The sequence below is a fragment of the Podarcis tiliguerta genome (assembly GCF_965153285.1).
Source record: "Podarcis tiliguerta genome assembly, chromosome: 12".
Lineage (NCBI taxonomy): Eukaryota > Metazoa > Chordata > Lepidosauria > Squamata > Lacertidae > Podarcis > Podarcis tiliguerta.
The window spans coordinates 37,328,260-37,351,621 of NC_139545.1; the positions used below are offsets into that span (position 1 = coordinate 37,328,260).

Here is a 23,362-nt window from a genome sequence, read left to right on the forward strand (position 1 = left end):
TAGAATCATACACATTTTGGAGGTAATACTATGGGGCCTATTAAAATTGACATGGCTTAGGGCCCCAGCATGTCTGTTCTGAGCATTGTGTTATCATCTGTACTTCAGTCTCAAGGGGACTTGCAAACTGAAGTTTCCTTTCCTCAAATTGCAACTTGCCTCCAGTGGTCTCTAAACAGAGGACTGCAGGGATGCCGGCTGCTGTGCAGCAGCCTATGATATAGAGCAAACTGTGTATCTGTGCATGAGCAAGGGACTCCAGAGTTCTCAGTTCTTGCAAAGAACACTGCTGCACAGGAGAAAGGAACAACTAGGGTTGGCCCATATCTTCAAAAATAAAATATTTATGACTCTTTAGATCTTAGCGTGGCTATTCTTCATTTTCAAACTTGTACAGAACATGAAATGCCTTCATTTAAAAACATGCCCCTTCTTCAGAATACTGATTCAGCATCAATACAATATACACACTTCTTCACTGTGGAATCTATGGGTTGTTGCCAGAGGTCCAGGGCTTGAACAAGAAATCTCCAACATAACAGTTGCTCAGCCCTTGGGCTTCTCTGGGGAAGCGAGTGGTAAAGGGACAGACCTTCCAGTCAAACAAACTGATTCAGATTCTATAACAGCTTAGACATCTTGAGATTAGAGGAGAGCTATGCTATCGGGTGGGGGGGGGAGATTTAAAGGCAGCTTTTTCTCACTGCAAGCTGACTATGGCAACCCATTGAGTGCTGGTTGGCATGCAGCAATCCTGGCAAGGACTAGTTTCTCCAAGCAAAAATGCTGCAGGTTAATCAGTAGGAAGTTGTCTGTTCAGGTTTTTCTATCCAGGCAACCTTTGTGAGTCTCCCACTAAAATGCCCACCTCTCTTCAGTTGCTACCCACTCCTGTTTCTAGTTTCTTGCTTTCACCAAGTTCTGGCCATTCTATCTGCCTTGGTGCCTCTTGGCACCATCCTCCCCTTTGTTTACCCGTTTCTTGTGAATCTGGCTTTGACAGGTGATGACCCTTATTTCCTGCTGCTGGAGTAATCTCATGAGCTACAGCCTAAATTTTGGGTCTTGGTTCTGCTCATAGGTGTGCCTTTTGGCTTGACAACGAAACACTGATTTAACTGCCCTGAGCCTTGGCTTGCTTATTATTTGTTTCCAGGACTGAGCAAGCAAAATGCTCAAACCATAATTTTGTAAATATGCAACAACCATTACGAAACCACCAGTTAAGCCTCGAGTAAACTCATTCAAGGGAAAATGAACCTGAATACATGCTGCCCCCCTGGGTTCTTGCTACTCAGAGAATTTGAACACGGGTGACTTGTTTTCAAAAGCATGCAAGCACATGTTACAGCAGGCACCATTTTAGAAGAATATATCTCTCTCACACACACCAAAAAAACCCATTGAATATCTCTACCTATGCACTCTTCCTCCAGGTTCTTGCATTACAATTAACCATTATATATATGTTTTCTACCTACTTAATTTGGGACTTCTGAATCAGTTAAAACGTTAATTCAGCCTTCCCAAACCTGGTATTCTCCAGATATTTAGGACTACAACTCCCATTAGCCTCAGCCAGCACAGATGTACTGACTAGAGCTGATGGGAGTTGTAGTCTAAACAGCTGGAAGGCACCAACTTGGGAAAGACTGGGCTAACTGATGAATCAGGTAACGGTTGCAGCCATAATATGCACCCATAGGATTTTACTCCAGGAGCTAACTAACTATTGAATCTTAAAGTATCTGTCAGGATAAGAATGAGCAGGGGGTAGGGTAGGGGTGTTGTTCATGAAAGGATGAGTGGAAATGCTAGAAAACAGACACAACCATGTGAATCGGGGGCGGGGCAGAGAGAGACAGAAGCAAGTATGTACAAAGTTAAAGGAAATCAGTACCGTTCCCATAAGCTTTTAAACCCAGGGTTTACTTGCTCACAGAGCTAGTGCCATCTGAATGAGGATACAAACCTACTAGGGTTTGGCTTGTGCTACCTAGAATGGTTGCTACATGGTATGAACGATGTGGTTTGGGGCAAGTAACCTTTCATTCCTGGTGAGCACACAGGTCACAAAGTTTCACTATCTTGATCACCACCTCATTTTGCATACAGACTGAGCCACCCCTATTGAGCAGTATACAAAGGGTTCCTGGCATTACGCAGGCCCTCCACCTCCCCCAAAGGTCAACACTATTAGTGCCAGTAGTGCAGCGTATTGGCTTACATAAGTGGAAAATATACTCAGCAAAAGATGTGCTACAAAGAACAGCAACCTACTCAGCATCTCTTCCTCAGTTTTAAACAATATGCCTGTCACACATTAAATGTTAAATACTGAGTCATGTTCTGGTTGTACAGCATCACACATTCAGAAACGTGTGAACTGACAGTTCTTATAGGTTCCCCACTCCCACCTGCTCACAGTTCTTTTCTGAATTACCTATATTAAAAAATGAAACAAAACAGTTTGCCACACATACTTGTTTGTTGAAGCAAGAGCACTGTCAGGGCTTTATTTATAAATCTTCTCAGGATCTTAAGCTCCAGTCGGAAAGAACAGAGACTCAATTTGCTAATGTAAAAGCTGTATGACATTTAGGTGTCAAGTTTTGTGTTGTTTTTTTCCTCCCTTTTTGCCTCCTGGCATCCCAATTAGTCATCACATATTTGTTGCAAGCAAACAAGTTCAACCTCACATCAATGTACGCGCTGCGGTACAGTGTCCCTGTAGAATAATTGGAGCATTATTTACTACAGACAAATGTGAAAGTTCCATGCTGTCTATAGTTCAACTACTGGAAATAATCTAGTGACGTAACACAAACAGAAATGGTACAGTGGTGGTCAGCCTGGATAGCTCAGATAGTTAGAGTGTGGTGTTGATAACACCAAGGTTGCAGGTTCGATCCCCTCATGAGACAGCTGCATAGTCCTGCATTGCAAGGGGTTGGGCTAGATGATCCTTGGGTCCCTTCCAACTCTACAGTTCTATGACCCAGCCATATTTTGTGTCTGCCTTACAGTGCAAAGGGCACATCCAAAATTCCAATACTGGAAGAGACAAAAGCATGGCTTCTCTCATCCAACAGCCACAAACTGCCATTAAAACTGTACCTAGGGAGAAAGAGATAGGGACCCAGCTTTTTTCAGGATGGTGCACTGACTGAAAAACAATAAAAGGAACATCATTTGATGTTCTGGCTCCTAGTCCTATGAAGGCAGATGAAATAGGTGCAGAAGATGTCTGTTAGGAACTTATGCTTTCCCAACTCTCTGCATGCATCATGAAGTACTCTCTGCATGCACCATGAGGTAACATGCAACATGGCTGATATACATGTAAATCCAATTTCTGCAGTTTTCCCTCCTCAACTTTATGAAAAGGTAGAATCTGTTTTTTCAAAGAAATCAATTTTGAAAAACTGGAACGAAAACAGTGGCAGTCCTCAAACAATTTTCGACTCAGCCACTTCATAAATTATGCAAGTACATGTAAATGTTTTTATAAGATTTGGAAGCCACACAAAAGCTGGCTTCTGGTCGGGGAGGCAACACTTAGATGATTTCTGAATATTATAGGAACTAATATGCAGGCAAATGTAACAAATGAAGCAATCCCCCGGAAAACAACTGCAAAGAGAAAAACCCATGTCCTTCACTACTTGTTAGTCAAGAGTGTTGAGAGTATGAAATGCTTATTTGGCCTTACAATAACAGTGCATAGCAGGAAGACATTCAACCAAATATATGGGAAAATTCCCTAAGAACATAGCAAATCAAAACAGATGCAACCTCAGTCAAGTTGATGCCACTCTGGTTATTAAGCAACATCTCCATACACACCCTCTTGGGTACTTGACTAACACTGAGAACAGAATTAACTCTTAAATTGCAAACCGAACCATCTCTGCTGTTGCACTTCCAAAATGCCCTACTACAGTGGTTTTCAACCAGTGTCCCGTGGTACCCTGGGGTGCCTTGAATGATGGTCAGGGGTGCCGTGGGCAACACTGGCCTCTGTCCCTCATTCCTTCCCTACCTTCCTCTGATGCCCTCTCAAGTCTCTGCCTCCCTTGCACAGCTGTTTATTGCAGCAGCTCTGGCTACAAGCTCCCCAGGTAAATGGTGGCTCTGGGGCTGATCAGGGGGTGCTTCCCAGGCCCCTGTGGGGCAGTGTGAAAAGGCACTTCTCTTTGGGGCGGGGGGGCAGCTCAGATACCAGGAGCAGTAGTTGCAGCTGCCCAAAGGACTCCCAAGGAGATTGGAGCAGAGAGGAGGCTGAGGGAACATTCCACAAGGGAGGATGTTGAAAAAGGGGTGAGTGGCTGCTGGCTCTGCAGGCAACGGGTGACATAACTGGGCACCTGAGCCCCACAGGGGTGCTGCAGAAAGAATATAGTTTGTCAAGGGAGCTGTGGACTCCAAAAGGTTGAAAACCTCTGCCCTACTATATTATGCCCTAGCTTTGCAAGGGAAGAGCTTGGGCAGTTTTTATTTTTCTGTGTGCTGGACATGAAGCTCTCTTTAAAGTTAGAATTTCTCTTTGAAGTTCAACTGATGTGCTTTCTGCTGTGTACTCTGCTCTTTGAAGTTCACCATCAAAATATTTCTGATAGTAGAAAATTTGTAAGATGAGTTTTGAAACAAGAGGATGCTGTGTACACAATGCTTGACAACTAGCAGCAAATAATTAGCATCTAACCCTTGTTTAATTAGACTGAGAATAAGCAGGATGAGAGGGTGGTTATAATTCTGCAGAATTAAATCAACAAATACACCTCTCTCCCTTTTTCAGAAGCAGAATTTGCAGACACTGTGTTAAAACTGAGGCTGCTTTTTGTAGTGACAGAGAGCAAATGAAAGGTTGCAAAGCAAGCCCACTCTATTTTTTTTTTAAAAAGAGTCAGCACTGGACGCAATAGAAATAGTTATCTTGTTTGCGTTTACTTATATGCTAAAATTGAAATGTTGCAACTATATATTCATAAAAAGGAAAGTTGATTATTCTTGCTTTTTGTGTTTTCAGTAAAACAATAGGGAAGAAGAGGGAAGAAGAAAAAAACCTCCTCAAAAACAAGAACAATACATAGAAGTCGCATCAGCAGTAGCAGAATTTGTTGTTGTTTGTGGGGGGTGGTAGCAGCGGGGGGAGCAGGAAGAGGCCAGATAAAGGCAGCAAGAAGCAGGGGGAAATGAAAAGAAATAATTTCCCACCTACTTTCATCTTTTGTGATTTTTCTCTGTATCCTATATTTAATAAAATATGTAAACCACTAAACATGGTGCTTTTAAAACAGTATTTCAATTAAAAAATACTGCCTAATTCCATAGCACAGCATCTCATAAGATTGGTTCATCCACAAGTTGTTGTCATACATAATGTTTCTTGCAAGAGAGAGAAGACTTCATGTTCACCCAAAAACGTGAATGCAGACATCAGTGTTACTATGGACTACACTCCCTCACTTCACTGTATGGAGCAATTACAAGGGTTCTGGTAGTGGTGGTGTGCTTTCATGTCTACACATGTGTAAGCAGCTTACGAAAGTGGTTTTACTCACTATTCTCACCTGAAGGCCCATGTTTTGTGTGCTTGTCATTTCAGAAAAGGATTGTCTAATCCTGCTGGTTATGTCATCCACAGAAGTGTCTTTCCTTGATTTTCTTTGAAGAGGGGAGGTTACATTTTCATAGCTAACAGACATCGTGTTGTTTTAATAATTCACATTTGATATGCTATTTCTAAAGGAATACCTAATCTGCAATTTATAAACCACAACTGTTATGCTGATAAAGAGCAGCCTGTGAGTGGATACAATTCTGGTTTGTTTTTCTAAATTAGCAATGTAAACCAGATTGTGCTATTTTGAGGCAAACTTTGATGCCATTCAATTGAGTTTAACAGCCATTGTCCAATGCATCCTTTACGTCACATCATTCCAGCACATTCTGAGGGGGAGGGACACGGCCCCTGCAGCTGCTTGCAACTTTTTTGTGTGATGGGCACCTTTTTCAACAGGGTGGCCTAGAGTAATGCAACATCCAGTTCATCTAGAAAAGAATATGCAGCCACAAGAAACAGTCACATAAACCTGTTCTGCTGCCACCACCAAATTGCATTTTTAAAAATGGGGTAAAGAACACAAATGTGCGTGATGAAGTGAATAAACAACCAACAAAAATAATTGAAGTATGTTCGATTAAATGGACAGAATAGCAGCACACAAAGAATTGTTGCACATCTCTAAGAGGATAGAAAGTAAAAAGGGGAAGAAGAATAGGCATTTAGTTCAATGACTTTAACTGTGTGTTTGAATCAATGGTTGAGTTTCTCCACATCTCTTTTTAAATTGCTTAATTTACCAAAAGAAGACATACAGGGCCAGCCCTACCATTAGGCAGAGTGAAGCAGCTACAGTTGCTGCTGGGGATGTGGAGCAGCGGTGGCAGAACACAGAGACACTCAAAATCACCTTCTGCAGCTTTGAAAGTGACAATTTTCAGTGGTCCCAATCTGGATCAGAACTGCATAACTGCTGGTTTGGGGTTGGGGTGTTTTTAATAAGACCTAGAAAAATCCATATACAGAATTCAGATACACCTTTAGAATAGCATCTAGTCTGAGGCAGGAAGCTTCCTCACACCACTGGTCCATCTAACCTAGTATTACCAACACGGACCGGCAGAGGCTCTCCAAGGCTTCAAGCAGGAGTCCTTCCCATCCCTACCTGGAGATACCACAAATTCAACCTGGGACATTCTGCATGCAAAGCATGTGCCCTACCACTGAGCTATGGCTGATTCTTATGTGACAGTAAAAGAGGATAGTGAGGGGACTGTGCCAAAAGCTTCATAGAAAATATTGGTGCGGAAGGTGTCCCCAAGCTTCACAGAACTGAAACATGCTACCCCTAAGATTGTCTCAAAGTTTGGAGCTTGGCCCTCTGCCCATAGTGTTCATTATAGACAATAAAACGTGTAGCAGTATATCTTTTCGGTACATGTACTAGTCAAACTCCTGCTGTGCTCAACACAAAGGAAAGTTTACCAAATGAGAAACACAGTTGCTTTAAAAAGGGTGTGCACCCACTTTCTAAACTAGCAGTAGACTGTTCTAGAGAGTGATGACGGTCTTCTGGAAGTTTCAGAGAGCTCAGTTCAGCCAGCTGACATTCCCAGACTGGCACTAATGCCAACGCTCCATTAAATTGTATTCTCATAAAACCTTTCAAAAGGTCACCTTGCAAGTTCCCGCAATAAGCCTGTGGCTGGGAAGAGTTGCTTTTACATTAAGAACTCCTGAGCACTTGTAATGGAGTCCATAAACTCCAGCTACCAAGTTTTATTATTTATTTCCTATTTATTTGATTAGCTGTGTCATACTCTATCCTGTGGGCTGAGAGCAGCTGGCATCAGTTTTTGTTTTTGTTTTTATTATATTTTTATTCTCCTTTTCATAGAATTTATTGTCTCCTAAAGCAATTCAAATCATTCATATATATGCATATACACACAAACACAGAGAGACTCTTACAAACTAGAAAGCATACCAGGGAAAGAGAGTGGAAGGAAAAGCAGAAGAGGGAGATCAGTTCTTCAAAGCCTCATGTTTATTACTTTTGTCCCCAAGAAGCTAACAATCTAAGCAATTACAGCAGGGTGGTCCAATATGCAACTCTTGAGGCCTTTCTTGGCAGCCCTCAGCAACATTTGACACCATTCCCCAGCCCTTGCGCTGCCTTCCCATAGCCGGGTAAGGTAGGTGCTGGTTTGGGGGAAGGAGGTGTGAGGGTTCTGACAGGGTCCCAGAGTCCTCCCCACCCCTATCTAAAGCCTAGTTGGTGCTTCTCCAGCTGTTGGAAGAACGTGGGAGGGCTCTAGGAGATTCAACTCCTAAATGATGTTCAAGGTCCCTTCCAATGCTTATAATTATATGTAGATGGTATTGATTGCCAGCTGAGTTTTTGGAAAGTGAAAGAGCAGTTTCAGTTGCATAGACTCCACGTGTCTATACCTGAACCAAGAAATCTGGGCCTTAGGTCTACCCCTGTGTCGTTCAGCTCCAAAGCAGTGGTGAAGCCTGAACGCACCACAATGTAAGATACCATAATATATCCACATTGCCTAAATAACGCATCTGTTAAGGGTGCAGTCCTTAAGAGTTGCATTTTCTTGGTATTTTGGAACTTGAGCAGATATAGCAAGCCCTTAACACAACATGTTAAAACTGAAAGTTGTTTTATTTCTGTTTTGTTGTTGTTAATTGATCAAAATAATATGGAGGACTAAGCAAAACAAAGTTGGCGTGGTAATATGTAGGTTTGTTGCCAGGCTGGCTGTTTTGTCATTACGATAAGGCAAACCCATGGCTGCAAAAAGGTCTGAAAGCAAAATATACAAAGAGTTTAGGAATGTACACGTGTGTATCAGTAATTGTCTTTGAACAGAGCTTGGGGGTTAACTTCGAAATGGAAATTTCCAAAACGAAAGGTACAAATATCCCTGCCACAACATTTTCTTGACCCTTGGACACTCATTTAGAGTGAAGAATATCTGTGCTGCCTATTGCTATTCCCACAGCAAGAATGGAAATCTGACAATGAGTGAAATTTGGAGATGTGTGACCTTGTCAAACTTGGCAGTCTAATGACTCACCACACAGCTCTCTCTGCTCCTGTTCTAACACTGGCAGCGTTTATATTTCTGCATGAGTGACACCTTTATATGATGGAAGAATTAGTAAAGATTTGGGAAGACTATCCATGTTCTGAGGGATTCTCATTCGTCATTTAGAAAAACAAATATTTTGGGGAGGGATTGTTTCAGGCAAAAGCAATTCCCTATCATTGCCTCTGTCTATTTGAAGACCTGGTGTCATTAAATAAACTGGGAGAAACAGGAAATCAAGCCACACATGTTTTGTATAAAAGGACAGGCCTGCTTTTCTAAACTGTGATTGCTTCCAAGTGACATCTCCTATACGACGAAACATAAACTCCTTATTTTGCATAAAGCAATTCTACGGTACACTGTGTACTCAAAACAGTTAATCACATCAAATACACATTCTCCCCCTGCCAGTGAGGGCAAGAATAGATTTATAGATCAGTACATGCCATTCATTGATTAATGCATCATAACAGTCCCTAGGGGAGTGTCACAGATCTGATATCCAAGTTTTACATTTGCATGTGCACTTGGCTTTTTTAGAGTTACCAGTTAATTATTTCAGCCAGCTTTTCCAATTTAAATGCACGGAGTTACCTCTAACAACTGTCGTTTCAGATAGTACAAAAAAACCCAGATATTTAATTCCTATGATTCAATATGGTCTGAATACAGTGGTACCTCAGGTTAAGTACTTAATTCGTTCCGGAGGTCCGTACTTAACCTGAAACTGTTCTTAACCTGAAGCACCACTTTAGCTAATGGGGCCTCCCGCTGCCGCTGCGCCGCTGGAGCACGATTTCTGTTCTCATCCTGAAGCAAAGTTCTTAACCTGAAGCACTATTTCTGGGTTAGCGGAGTCTGTAACCTGAAGCGTATGTAACCTGAAGTGTATGTAATCTGAGGTACCACTGTACTCGTGTGGTGTAGTGGTTAAGAGCAGTGGACGCGTAATCTGGTGAACTGGGTTCGCTTCCCTGCTCCTCCACATGCAGCTGCTGGGTGACCTTGGGCTAGTCACACTTCTCTGAAGTCTCTCAGCCTCACTCACCTCACAGAGTGTTTGTTGTGCGGGAGGAAGGGAAAGGAGATTGTTAGCCGCTTTGAGACTCCTTAGGGTAGTGATAAAGTGAGATATCAAATCCAAACTCTTCTTCTTAATGTTTCTCAAGTAATACCTTCCCCCACCCACCCACCCAAGATGGAGTTAAGCACAACAAAAATTTATTTATTTATTTATTCTTCCAATTTGTAGACCACTCTTTGTCACATGAGGTTTAATATTAAATTGTTCATCTCAGAGCCCCAGCTACCCAATGACAGACATACTGAGGGCCAGCCAGGGCATAAAAGGGAGACAGCTTATTCCAGAACTGCTTGTCCTCAAAGGTGTTCTTGATTCTCCACATATTTTGGTATTAGTAGAGTTTCCTTAATCATTTGCCAATTTTAAAATATTTGTTACGAAGTCAAATAAAAGCTTCCAAAATCCTTCCAGTCTTTCCTTTTGATCTAGCTTCTAGTTTTTAAAGATGTGTTTCCCATGATCTAATGCACAATGTGGAACTGCCATTTTCCCCTAGGAAAATGAGCCTCTTGGTGACATCACCATTCATCTCCCCCACTCCCTCCCTGGCTTCATGAGACAAGCTATATGGTGGTCCATAGATCTTTGTCCCTCTCTACTAGGAAAGAGCAACAGCATGGAGAAAGGGAGGGAGAGAACGAGCTCTCCTTCTACATAGAAGTAACATAAGCAAGAGTGGCCCATCGCCGCAATGTCCAACCAGGTACAGAACTTGGGCGTACGTTCAAGACCAACCAGCTAAATACGGAAGGATTCTTTATATCACCTTAAAATACAACACATCATTTTTTGTCTCGGTTTCTACTATTATTCATTTCTAATATAAGGGGGAGGGTAGAGAAGAGACAGAACAAACAACAAGAAGAAAAAGAATGTATATGTGACCTCTTCAGACCACAAATGATCAATCCTATCTCAGCGCCAAAGGCTACCTACTGGTAGGAAATAAGGTCAAACAAACAAGCATACAAAAAGATTCTGGCTTCCACAAGAAACCTAGAGGAGTCTCCATGTCAAAAGCAATATAGCACCCATGAGCTAGAATGCGTATCAGTTACTGAATGTGACAGATACAGAAAGCCATCTTGACACCATTGGTTTGCAAGCAATAAGTTTATTATATATATTTCTTGCTAACAAATGCCTATGCACACCATTTCTTTTTATATCATTTTAACGGTGCATTAAATATTACTTAATTTTGATCTCATCTTTCTCCATTCCAGAGACTCAAGGCAGATTGCAAACTCAGTAAGTGCAGCCCAAGTCAAAATGTACTCAGTGACCAGAGGCCTTAAAAATATTATAAAACCTATGGGTGATAGCCAACATCAGCTACTCAGAGTAGGCCTACATATTTAGCATTGCTATTAATGTTTCCCGATTTACCAGAGATGTGAATTCCAAATCAGCAGTTTTTCAGAAACAAAGTAGGTGCTATATAAATGCAAATAATATATAATATAAAGCAGCCTTCTTGTTGTTTTCAATATTAAGAAGTAGTCTATGGAACCTGGCTAGGATAGTCATTTGCACATCCAAAAACAGAGGGCAGAAGAGAATACAGATTTGTATAAAATGTGTATATGCTAAGTGACAGAGGGGGGGGACATACAAATTTAGAAATAATTAAAATTGGAAGACCACTGTATGGAAGACTATGGGCAGGTGAACTATGTGCCTGCTCCAAGTTCTGGGAAACTTCAAGCACCCTGCTCTCCCTTAATATTTATTACATTTATACACCACCTCCCCCCCCCCCCCGCCCCCGGAGGAGCTCAGTATGGTACACATGGTTCTCTGCTCCCCATTTTATCCTCGCAAAAAAACCTGAGAGCTAGGTTAGGCTCAGAAACTGAACCAAGGTAACCCAGTGAGCTGAGTGGGGATTCACACTCTGGTGTCCAACACTCCAACCATTACACCACACTGGCTCTCTTATAGTTTTTATATCAACCAAACAGCCCCTCAAATAAAGTAAGCCTAGGACACACAGTCGCCCCAATTTTGGCAATTCTGGCATATACTCTTCTAAAAATGTCATATAAAGAAATGCCTAGGATACAGTGCCTATGCTGTTTAGGTATACATCTGTACGAATCCATATATTATTCAACACAGTCTATACTGTATGTATAAAACTACCCCACAATGGCAATCTACGAGTTCGGCAGGAGAACTGATTATTTTTCAATTCTAACTATCCCCTTGCAAAGTGCATTTGTTACACATTTATATATTTACCAAATATTTTATTTATCCATTCATTATTGTGCCTAACATTTGCTCCTCTGCGATCTCTAAGCTTTCCTCTGTAAAAAAAAACAATCAAAACCCCTTCATTGACAGGAATCAGCTATCACTAATGCTATCAAGCTATATCTAGGAAAACTGGATTTCTTTTGGCAGAAGAGAGGTGGAGGCCACTGCCACATATGTGCATATGGCTGTTGCAGGTCCTAATGAAGGGTCCATGAAATCATTGGAGCCAAATAACATTCTTGTTGATTTTTTATTACAATATTTATATCCCACTCTTCAGTCTGGAGATTTTCAGGATGGCTTACAATTAAAAACAGCAATCATAAACAATAAAGTTAGCATCACTATTAAAAAACAAACAAAAGGCAAATTAAAGAGAAGACTGGCACTAAACTAGTTTCTTACGAATTGTACAGTACAAGCAACAAGTCACCCCTACCCCCGATTCCTGGAGTAGATTTTCAATGCTTTTTATTTTTTGTGTAAATCTTGTTGCTATAAAATATGCTGTGGAAATGCTACTTAGAAGTAGGTCTCATTCAGTTCAATGAGTCTTCCACCCTGGGTGAAACTCAATCAAGACAAGAGGTGCTATTAGCAGGTGATTCATCTGCCCAGGTGATCCACAGAGGGAATGCTTATGAACTTTAATACATGCAAGTTTCCATTAGCAGCTGCAAAACAAATCTCTCTGTTCCCTCCTTGTCACTTTCAGATTGTGCTTCTTTATAACAGTATAAAACACTGTCTATAAAACAATGAGGTGCCATGTACCTTGATGGAACTGCATTTAAAAGAAATAGTAACACAATCAATCCATATGTGAAGAATTGTGGTTGGGGGTAGAGGTTTCCTACTACTGGCCATTTATTCCAGCAGTTGCTTCACTGTCTACTGCATGAGCTTCCCTACTGGGCATTGTTTCAACAATGCAAGTAGTCATCAGCAGCATTACAGTTTCATGGAAACAGAACACTACTTCGCACACATTTACAGTAAACTCTCAATGGGTTTCATTCCCCCCCCCCCTTAGCAATAGTGCTAACAGCTACTATCCAACTGAATAAGATTCACTCAGCAGTTCATCGTACACAGCCAACAATGTTTTGGTCCATTAATTTTTCACATTGGTCAAAAGCCAATATGTCTCCACTACTCATTTTTAACAAGTGAGTGTGAGAAGCAGGATTGCCAATCAACCAGGAAAAGACTGGTCCAGCTGGGGCTGGGGAGGGAGGGGGGAGAGCGTAGAAAGGAAAAGGAAAAAGGCACCAATTACAGGAAGAAAACAGCACTCTATGGCACTCCTGCTTTACTGCTCCTGCTGTTGTTTTAGTTTTAATGTATTGTTTCTTTGTTTCTTAATTTGTATTCCCACTTTCCATTACCCTGGGCTTTTAACACAACCAATGCTTAAGCATTAAGTCATCTGAGACCAACAGCCACTCCAACAAGCTGCAGCAGTGGTGAGAGAGTCGGAAAGAGGTTTCATTTCATCAGCTGGGCTAAAATACCAACTCCATTGGACTCCTTGTGCCCCGAATGGTTTCCATTCCATCTAGTCATTATAAGTTGTAGCAAATGAAGTCCTCCTCAGAGTAGACCCTAAGCTAGTTGTGTTCTTTAATTTCAATAGGTGTGCCAAGGGAGACCAAGAGGAAGAGATGACTCCAGCTGGTGAAAAGGCGCAGATGTATCCCTTTCCTGTGCGAAAAGCTCCCCACCCTCCTGGTCTCCCAGAACCAGGAGAGGCATGAAAAGGGCAGAGGAAAGGTTGGCTTCATACAGGCGCAATCGCCAGTTGCTTGGGGAAAACCCTGGAGAGGAGAGGACTTAGGCAGCTGTCAGTCTCAGCAACTGCTTCATGAGGGCAAGACCTGCCGGAGATGAGTTGCTATGCTCCTTAGGCCTGACACTCCTGTGCAGATCCTGTTTTTGCTAATAAAGAGTTAATTCCAACTTGCTTGGTGTGATTTACTGCTGGCTCCTGTCATCCACACCTTCAAAGCTCTATTCAGGAGGGAGGCTGCCCAGTGGTGAGCAGCCTCCCACCCACCCAAGGAGATATCTACCTCTGTTTAGATCCCACATATCAATTGGAATAATGCAACTAGTTTTGCTGATTAAAAATACCTTACATAATATAGCTAATTTCAATGCTGTTCTATGCAACCATAAACCAGCATTTTAATTTCATTTTGTTAACTAATTAATCTGTTACTTTGCATTTATTAATGAAGACCACTGGCACCTCAGCCCTGCCCCTACCCACTGCACAAGTCATGTGTTGTTCAAGATGTAGCATTAGTGGTTTATCCTACGCTATACTTCATCACCCCAAACTTACAAGCTTTTTCACTTTTCTCCAGCATGTTAAAAATCCTACTGATATGACTAATGAATCAGCCACATAAGTCCTATTCTATACACTTAAACTGTAATCAGCTCAGATAAATATTCTGTTTCCATAGTGATTACTTTACATTTCAATGCTCCCTGGGATAAATCAAACAGAAAAATCCTTTGACAGAAGTAGTGATATGACAAACAGGTAGGATTTCAAGAAGGCGTACTATCTGCCTAACATTAAAACCATTTAAAATATTCTGGAAACATCCAGAGCAAATAAAGGAGGTTGTGTGATAGCTCTTTTGCAAGTCAGGGATTGCTGTCCTTTCAGCAGCAGTTTGATCCACAGGACAGATCATGTGATCACATTTAGCCCCATGCAATAAAAAGCACAGTTTCTGCATAGCAAACCCCTGTTAACAAATCAGAAACAGACCAGGGCTTCTTTTTTTTCCTGGATGGATGGCAATCCTAGGCAAGTCTACTTGAAAATGGTCTGGGCCTCGCCATTATTCTCCATTTATTTCTTTGCTTATCAAAGGAGGCTCTTGTCACATCTTTACACTGCAACATCCCCTTCTACTAAAAGGCATTGAACTACAAGTCTCATTGTCCTTAGCAGAGAACACCAGCGGCCAGGATTGTGGACTTCTAGCTCAACCTGTATGACCCAAGGCAGAAGAAGGTATTGCAAGCATCCCTCTAGTTTTTAAAGAAGAAAGTAGGAGGGATGAAGGGAAGGTCACTGCCTGCTCCCCTGTGCTGATCCTCAAGCAGGCTTGTGCAGAGCTTGTCTGAGGCCCAGGGTAGGAGTCTTGTTAGAATAAAGTTATAAACAACAACAACAAAAAAGCAGGGGCCCTCCAGCCAGCTTAGACCACCAAGGCCCAGGGCAAGTGTACCCAGCTGCCACTCCCTCTGCACGGGCCTGCTGCTAAACACACAGTCTAAATGGAAAAATAAAATGTAAAAGGCAAATGAACACAGATATTTCCTTCAATCAATTCCCCTCTCCAGAGCTGCTGATTCAAACCATGATAGGAGGAACCATTAGGTGTCTTGGGCTCATAGCAGCCAACTCCTAGGGGCCAAGGTCCCTTCACACACACCCCAATAAAATATCTGAGGGGGCCAGGCATCCTCCAAAGTTGATGGGCACTGCCATTCAAATGGTGTGCTTGCGCAGCATCTTTTGATCAATTATGCAGGGTGGGGCTCACCTACCCCCCCCCCCCAAAAAAAAACATGTTATTCAAGTTGGCACCGCTGCTTGGGCTAGTCACCTCAGCTTATTCTCAATTGTTGATGTCACCCTTGCCAGGGAAACATGTACAGCTTCCATCAAATCTGTTCACCCTTTTACCCCAAATCGACCCTTTTCGATAGGAGCATATAACAGACATCCCTTCACATTTGTGGGGAAGCAGAGCTACTTTTGAGAATAATATTGTAAGGGAATGTCTGTCTAGTTTCCATCACCAACTATGGGTGGCCCAATAGCCACTGGGATACAATGTATGTCTGCATATAAAGATATGCAGCCCCTACAGGGATCCTTGCAATACACAAGCACTCCTTCTCTATATTCTCTCTCTCTCTCTCTCTCTCTCTCTCTCTCTCACACACACACACACACACACACACCCCACCTGCTACAATGACTGGCATTTTGCTAATGAACAACTACTGTTTTAGTCTGCAATATTGCTTCCATATGCTGGTGCCTTCCTTTGCAAGCTACAGTATACCTGTCAGGGTAAGCAGTCTAGAGGCAAGCTAAAGGCAGAAGCAGGAAGCAGGCAAGTCTACACAATGCCCAGCTGGTGCCTGAGCGATCTACTTAGACAGGAGCCATACCAATATTTCTGCGTGGAACCCTATTTGTCCCTTGTGCTACCTGACCTCTGCAGATCTGGTAGAATCAATACTCCTCTGGCCAATGGTTGTGAAGCACAGCAATCAATAACAGAGTTGAGGGCTGCACTCCTTCAGGAGCAATTGGTCAAGGACTGTATGCTGGCAATCTAGAAAGAGGGTAGTAGACTCATCATTCTCTGTCTCTCTTTCTGCCATCCGCTGCTATCTTCCTTCCTTGTCTCCTGCATGAAATGAGGCCAAGGGTCAGAGGCTGTCCACCTCTGCCTTAGAGAAACTCCCATATTGCAATGGCAATTATTCCACAAGGACTAGAGCTGCCTGAAGAGTTCTGGTAGGGAAGGGTGCTGTTGCCAGATTTCAGCTGTTCCTCAGGAAGCAAAGTGCTGAGGTCTGCAGTCTAACTCCACTGAAGGCAAGCAGATGTATACCACTGTTTTTGTTATGGAACTATGATTGAGAAGGACAGGATGCACATATGCTCACCTTGTGATTGTGGCTATTTCACATGTTCCAGGGATCATAATGTCTACAAGGTTCTCTTTAAAATTGTAGGAGGAGGTTGAATACACACTGGGTTCTGCGTGCAGGAAATCCCATTAAACATGGCCTCTTTAATGCAAAGATTTTTTCTTTTTCTTGCTCTTATTTTAGAAGAAAGTGACAAATCTGACATTTTAATTTCAATACTATATTTTATTGCAATTTACAGGAAGCCCTTATGAATGCTTCAAACTTGTACCTATATTAATAGTAGCCATCTCATTATTGAATTATCACCCTGGACACTGGGAAAACAAAGTCACAACACAGTAATTGCTTCCTCTCAACTAAGTCTATATAAAGAGAAACAGCACTTCGCTGTTTTTTGCAGTAAGATGGTAAAGTGCAACGCAATGATAAGCAGCTGTAACCTTTCCTCCTGGAAAGGCGTTTCCTCCCCAGCAAAACAATTTAGGTCACAGGACGGAATAATGCCATTAATTCAATGGACAATCTATTTATTTTTAAAACAAGGTTTTCCTTTTGCTCTTTTCAGAATTAATTACTTTTTTAAAATAATAAATATAACTGAATGTATCATTTTTCAAGAGCCACTTGTTTTTAAGAACATCAGTAGTAATATCTATGCTATTTTTAGCAGGGTGGTTCCAGCTTTGTACCTTCAGTTTTTAAAGGCACTTGGCTCAATGGCATGCTAGGAATTACTAGGAGTACTAAAGAATTTCAGCACTCCCTATTTTGAAAACACTTTAGGAGAAACAAAAGTCCTTCCTAATTTCTTTCAGGTCCCGTTTTATTTATTTTTTAATGGGCTGGGAAGTGGAGCCTACTGCAAGTGTCAACTGATGATGCCAGAGATCAGGGGAGGGAAAATAGCTTTACTGTTCCTAGGCTTTTCAGCTCTTTACTTGTGATACCAGATGGTTCTCCTCCCTCCCTTTTCAGTCTGTTCACAGACCTGGGATGAGGCTGCTTCCTGCCAAGAGAGTGCTGATTCACACATGCCTCCTCTACATCACTCAGTGGCTGGCAGCTGAACTTGCTAACTGCTGCTGCATTGAAAAGCACGGTTTTGGAGGTGATGATACAGAAGCATGCGCATGAAAGTATGGCTCAACAGCTTAAGGATGCTGCTTGCACTTGGATTAGAACTCTGCCCCCGTGGGTAATGTGTTCACCTTCACTGAAGGTGGTGCCAGGGTTGTACCTCTTAACAAATGTTTAAAATCAGCACATTTCTAGGAAGAGGATACCTTTTTCAGCCCAAGGAGCAACCTTTATGGGCAGGCAGGAATCGCATGCTAGTGATTGGTGGGAATAGAGGCAGCAGTGGGTGTAACAATAAATGTCAGCCTTACCTTTGTAGTAAGTGTCATGGACTGGCTGGATTCAGAGGAGTGGTGAGAGACAGCAGCTGGGGAACCCCCAAGGGAAGAAGGCTCAGAGCAGGGGATTGGTGGTAGAATGACAATGTGTGGTCAAAGGAAGGAGGAGGAGCAGACTTGCAGTAGGGGGGGTTGGAAGCTGAAGAGGTAACAGGGTTTAGTGAGCAGGAAAAGGCTGTGGCAGAGGGCAGTCAAGAATCAGAGGCTGAAGAGGAGTGGGGGCAGGCTGCTAAAGAATCCAGGGAGTCTACCCACTCCTCTCCCCCCGGTCTCCCAGAACATGCAGAGAAATGAAAAGAGCAGAGCAGAGGTTGGTTTGCGCACAGATTCAGTCTCCAATTGCTTGGGGGAGGGGGAACCAGTAGGCAGCAGTGGGAAGGCAGGGACCTTGAGTCCTCACGACCTACTGAGAAGAGATGCTGGGATCACTAGGCCTGCACTGTGTTGGTTTCTTTGAATAAAGAGTTAACTTTACTGACATCAGTGTTTGTTTATAGCTGACCTACACCTGACTCTAGCTCCTGACAGTTAGCATCTACACACACTCACATACCCCTCGTTATTCTCCATCCAGGCAAGCAAAATGTATCGTCGCAATTCAAGGAAACAGCCCAGCCAGGCAAACACACTTGAGGAGGGTATGACTAAGGAGAGGGGGTTGGCATGGGGAGTGTGTCAAAGAGGCCTTTAGGGTCACATTCCCCACCCCAAAGATAAAGGCTTCCTAATAGCAGAGCTAAGAGACCTCATCCTAAGGCCCCAGAGACCCACTCTTCATTTGAGTACTTGGTGCCCCAGTGCCAACTTTTAGGCCATGGATACTACCAGATGGCATACTGGGACTACAGCACTCCCCTGTCCTGACGCTGGTAGGAGGTGGGGGAAGACAATGAAGTTGGTGCAGTGCAAACACAATGGCAGTAGAAACAAATTTGCTCTGCCAGTGCATTTGCACCATACCAACTTTCCCCCCCCCAGCTCACACCTCGCCCTCCCCTTACCAGTAAGCAGCTGTGACTCAGCTGCTGGGAGGTCATATAGCCACTGCAAACCCACCATGCTGTCCATTACTGGTTGCTGAACTCCCAACCCCATAAAGTCCATTTGCCTACCTCTTCATTAGCATTTTGGGATGTTGCAAAGACTGTTCTGTTTCACCACATTGTGGGAATCATTTTTATTCCCTCCTGTTGACTGTTTTATACATTTCAGTTGATTTGTTCATGCTGAATATTTTATGCAATTTGACTTTGATGCTATTTCAAGCCTGTTATAGGCTGCCTTTGGGGCTGCTTTTCAAACTAAAAGCTGACATATACGGTAAATATTTTAATAAATACAGGCCTAACCAGTCTCAATAACGCAGCTTCAAATTAAAATTCAGTAAACAAGTATGAGCTGACTCCAGGTATACCCATTCCCCCACCCCCCGCTCCCAAGTAACTTTGGGGAGGTTTAATATGATTTTTTCCCCTTGGCTTCGTGGGCTTTAAGCCTAGTGATAATGGTCAGTTTACAACTTTGGACAACTCAGTAAAGACGGGATTTTCAAGATGTCTGGAAATTAAGCTCCCAAATCCTAATGACTTTTAATGAGAGTTTGAAGTTTGAATACTCCCCTGCCTTTCAAGTTCTTAAGTCATCTGCTTAATTACAAGTGAACGTAATTCTGCTTGCTTCACAGAGATGTAAAAACTTCAGGATGAAAACTGCTATAGCTCATATAATTTTTGAAATTTTAATCTGTTCTTAATATATGTGCATTTTTTTTGCATTTTAGGCCATGGAGGGGCAGACTGCAGACTGTATGGCTCATGTGATTAGTGCTTTACTTTTCCCTTCAAGCCACCATTTTGCATCTACCTCCAACTGGTGGTGGACCTTCAAGTTCTAGTAAAAAAAAAAAAGATATAGACCCCCACAGGCAGACAGTCTGCTCACATATGTTGTAAGGTATAAATTTCTACGTTCTCAGAATATACATAAATTTCTATCCTGTTTTTAGTGGCCTCATTTTGCTGCCATGTTATTGTCCCTGCAAATCACTTTGGGGCTCCTTTCTGGGACTGTGAAGCAAAACGTGATTGAATTTAACTGAATTCTGCCTACCTAGGGAGTTCCCTGAGTTTACAGAAACAAAGGGAAATGCCTTATGCCAAGTTAGCCATTGGTCAATCTAGTGACCAACACACATTTCACAATGCCTCCCAGATACTGTATTGCTAGACTACAGCTACCATCAAATCGAGTCAGCATGGAGTGCAGCAACATCTGGAAGGACACAGATTCCCCTTCCCTGCAATACAGCAATTTGCACATTACAACTGCTGAATAAATAATTAGTATTATTATAGGCTATCAAAAGATTTGGGCTTCAGATTCAGCAAGAGTTATCTCCTAGAATGAATGTTCAAAACATACATACCCACATTTAGCAAGGGTCTGAAAAATGATTAAAAATCAATAGTTTCATTTCATACTTCCTTTCCAAATAAAGCCACACTTTTAAGAAACCTGTGAAGCCCAGTACCCAATAAAATTGATCCAGTAACACATCTATATGGATGTGTGCATGAGAGGCACTCTTTGCAGATCACAGCCTTTCTAAATGAACCACTTTACTGTACTAAATTTAAAGTGAACTAAATTTAAAGTGAATTTCCATTTAATTTGTGCAGCTAAGCTTCACTCCTCCATCCAATTAAGTATGCCACTCATTGTTTTTCTAACATGCCAGAAAATAAGAAAAACCTAGCAATAACCTCCCTGTAAGCCATTAGAAACTCACACATAACTATTAGAAAAACAGTCACAAGACACAGAAATATGAGGCTGTTTTTAATGAGCCTGGTGTGAGTCTATGGAGTCACAATCAGGCTTCAGTGATAAATGATGTTCTCACAAACTGGGAAGGTCCCTAGCTCAGTGGGCTCTGTTTGAAACCATTGAGAATTTCTACTAACAGAGACTTGCAGAACCAGCACTAACTCTATAGAAGCCACATGCACAGGTTTACAAATTCTTCCAAGTTCAACTCAAAAACATGCTCTGCCTCTGATAAGGAACGCTTATATTCTCCATCACTATGTGTACAAACCTATAAATTCATCATCCTGCAACAACCATTTTAAGCTTGTTATGAAGCTGCTAAGGACAAACTTATCCTGGGATGCTTGACATCTGCCAAGCAACTGATATGCTGGAAAGGAATGATATTCAGTGGGAAATCCCCCTCAAATAAGTTGTTTTTCTTCCAACACTCATTACTGAAGAACACCACATTTTGTACTCTCTTGGAATGCAGCCATGCAAGAGGGGCCTTTTGAGACAATTTGCCATTACCTCTGGATTTGACATTACACTTAAACCTCTGAACAGGGACTAGTACACAAGACTAAATGTGGTTGGGGCCCCAATTCACTGATCATCTCTAGAAGAACCATTCATATGTAATGCAAAAGCAAGATTGATAATTCCACCAACTAGATCATAATTATCCTTTTGGAGCTGGAAAATGAGGAAATATAATACAACACAGAGAGTTGTGTTAGCTGTATCTCAACTCTGTGCCTCAGCATGACACAAAGAAGTGGATTAGGCATGCCCTGCGTAGGACTGTGAATATAATACTACCACAGTATGTGGGAAGCAAAGTGTTCAATTGCCAAGTGGGGGAAATGTGGTCCTGGAAATTTCCATTCCTTCTAATACCTTATGACAGAAATTTTGTAGCTATCTTTCTAGCCCTTGCAGGCAAAGTTAGAATACTGCTACATATATATTCTACTAGAGAAATTCAGAGATTAACCAAAATCAGTAGCTACAAAAATCTAAAACCCAAACAAGATGTTTAACACACTATGCTGCTTAGGTCTACCCATTTGAGTATTTACACTCTTCCTTCAAACCCTGGTTGGGAACACTGGTTACTGCCACATAAACATAGTTAAGAGTGAAAAGGAAAGCAGGATCCACGAAAGGCAGTGTTTACTGTCTTGGAAGAATTGCGCAAGATATAAAGCAAATCTGAACTCTTGAGAGACATGAAAACCTCCATATTCTGCTGTCATTGGTTAAGGAATAAAGTCTTGGGCTATGTGCACACTAACCAGCTTGTAGCACAGAAAATGTAGCTTATTCCTTCTTCTGGAATTGTTCGTGATCATGCTGCTTTCAATCCAAACCAATTCCATATCCTGCCAGCCCCAAGGATGGATGTGATAGTTACTTGATACACATTTAAAAACCCTCCCCTTGATTAGTGTATCAATGGTGTATCAATCAATCAATTTATTGTATATAGCCAAAGACCTTTACAATGCACAGGAGCAACAGAACGTGGGGGAAATATGCAATCGTTAAAAAAATGAAAGCTCTGAAGTTATGGCCAAGAGGGAAGAGAACAAGAAGTTAGGGGAAGCTAATTGGTACTTGGCAGGGGAAATTAAATCTACAGGATTATTCTTTCACATGTTTGCCTTAAAGGAAGATTTGGAGAAGCTATGAAAGCTGAGGGAACACGGGGAGAAATGATAAGAAAAGGAAAAACCATGATGGCAGAGAGAACAAGTAAAACTAATGAAGAGAACAAACAGGTCTGAAAAGTTAAACATAAAAAGCAAGACAGTAAAGCATGACTAGACTTCAGTTTATTTTAATGTAATTTGGTTGCAACACAAAGGTCCATATTTACATAAAGCTGACTGGTGAGACAGTTCAAAGCATTTACTCTGTCCTGTACTCCTAGTACATATGAACAGTTCTCCCACTTCACAACGTGGCAACTTTAGAGCATGACAGTACTATTTGTTTAAGTTGATGTGGTAGGGGCTACTAGATTAGTTGACTTCTTCAAAAAGAGCACACACATTCGTGGAAAACAGATTTATGAACTGCTATTAGGCATGATAGGTAGATGTACAAATTGAGAGTACATTTGAATACAAAATAGTCACCTTCATGTCCTGCTTGTGAACACATCTCCCTAGCCTGTGGTACATGCCACATGACTACATACCCAGTGCATTCCCACTGCTAGTTTTTGAAGCTGTATTCACACAACATTAGCCACAACATGAATGTTACCCACTGAACATGGGCCTGTATCCTACATAGCTTAGATTTATTACCCACACCACAAATAGTCCACCACTGATTTTTAGGCATTTTTTCATATTTTTTGCTTCTTTCAGCAAACAGCTTCTGCACTGTTACATTGCTGCCATTAAGT

The 23,362-nt window shown here is 41.9% G+C and overlaps 1 protein-coding gene across 4 annotated transcripts in view; it reads right to left on the minus strand.

Annotated features, from left to right (window-relative positions):
- The window catches only part of NEBL (nebulette), a 173,478-nt gene that overhangs the window by 84,564 nt on the left and 65,552 nt on the right, over positions 1-23,362 (minus strand). The window lies entirely within an intron of this gene.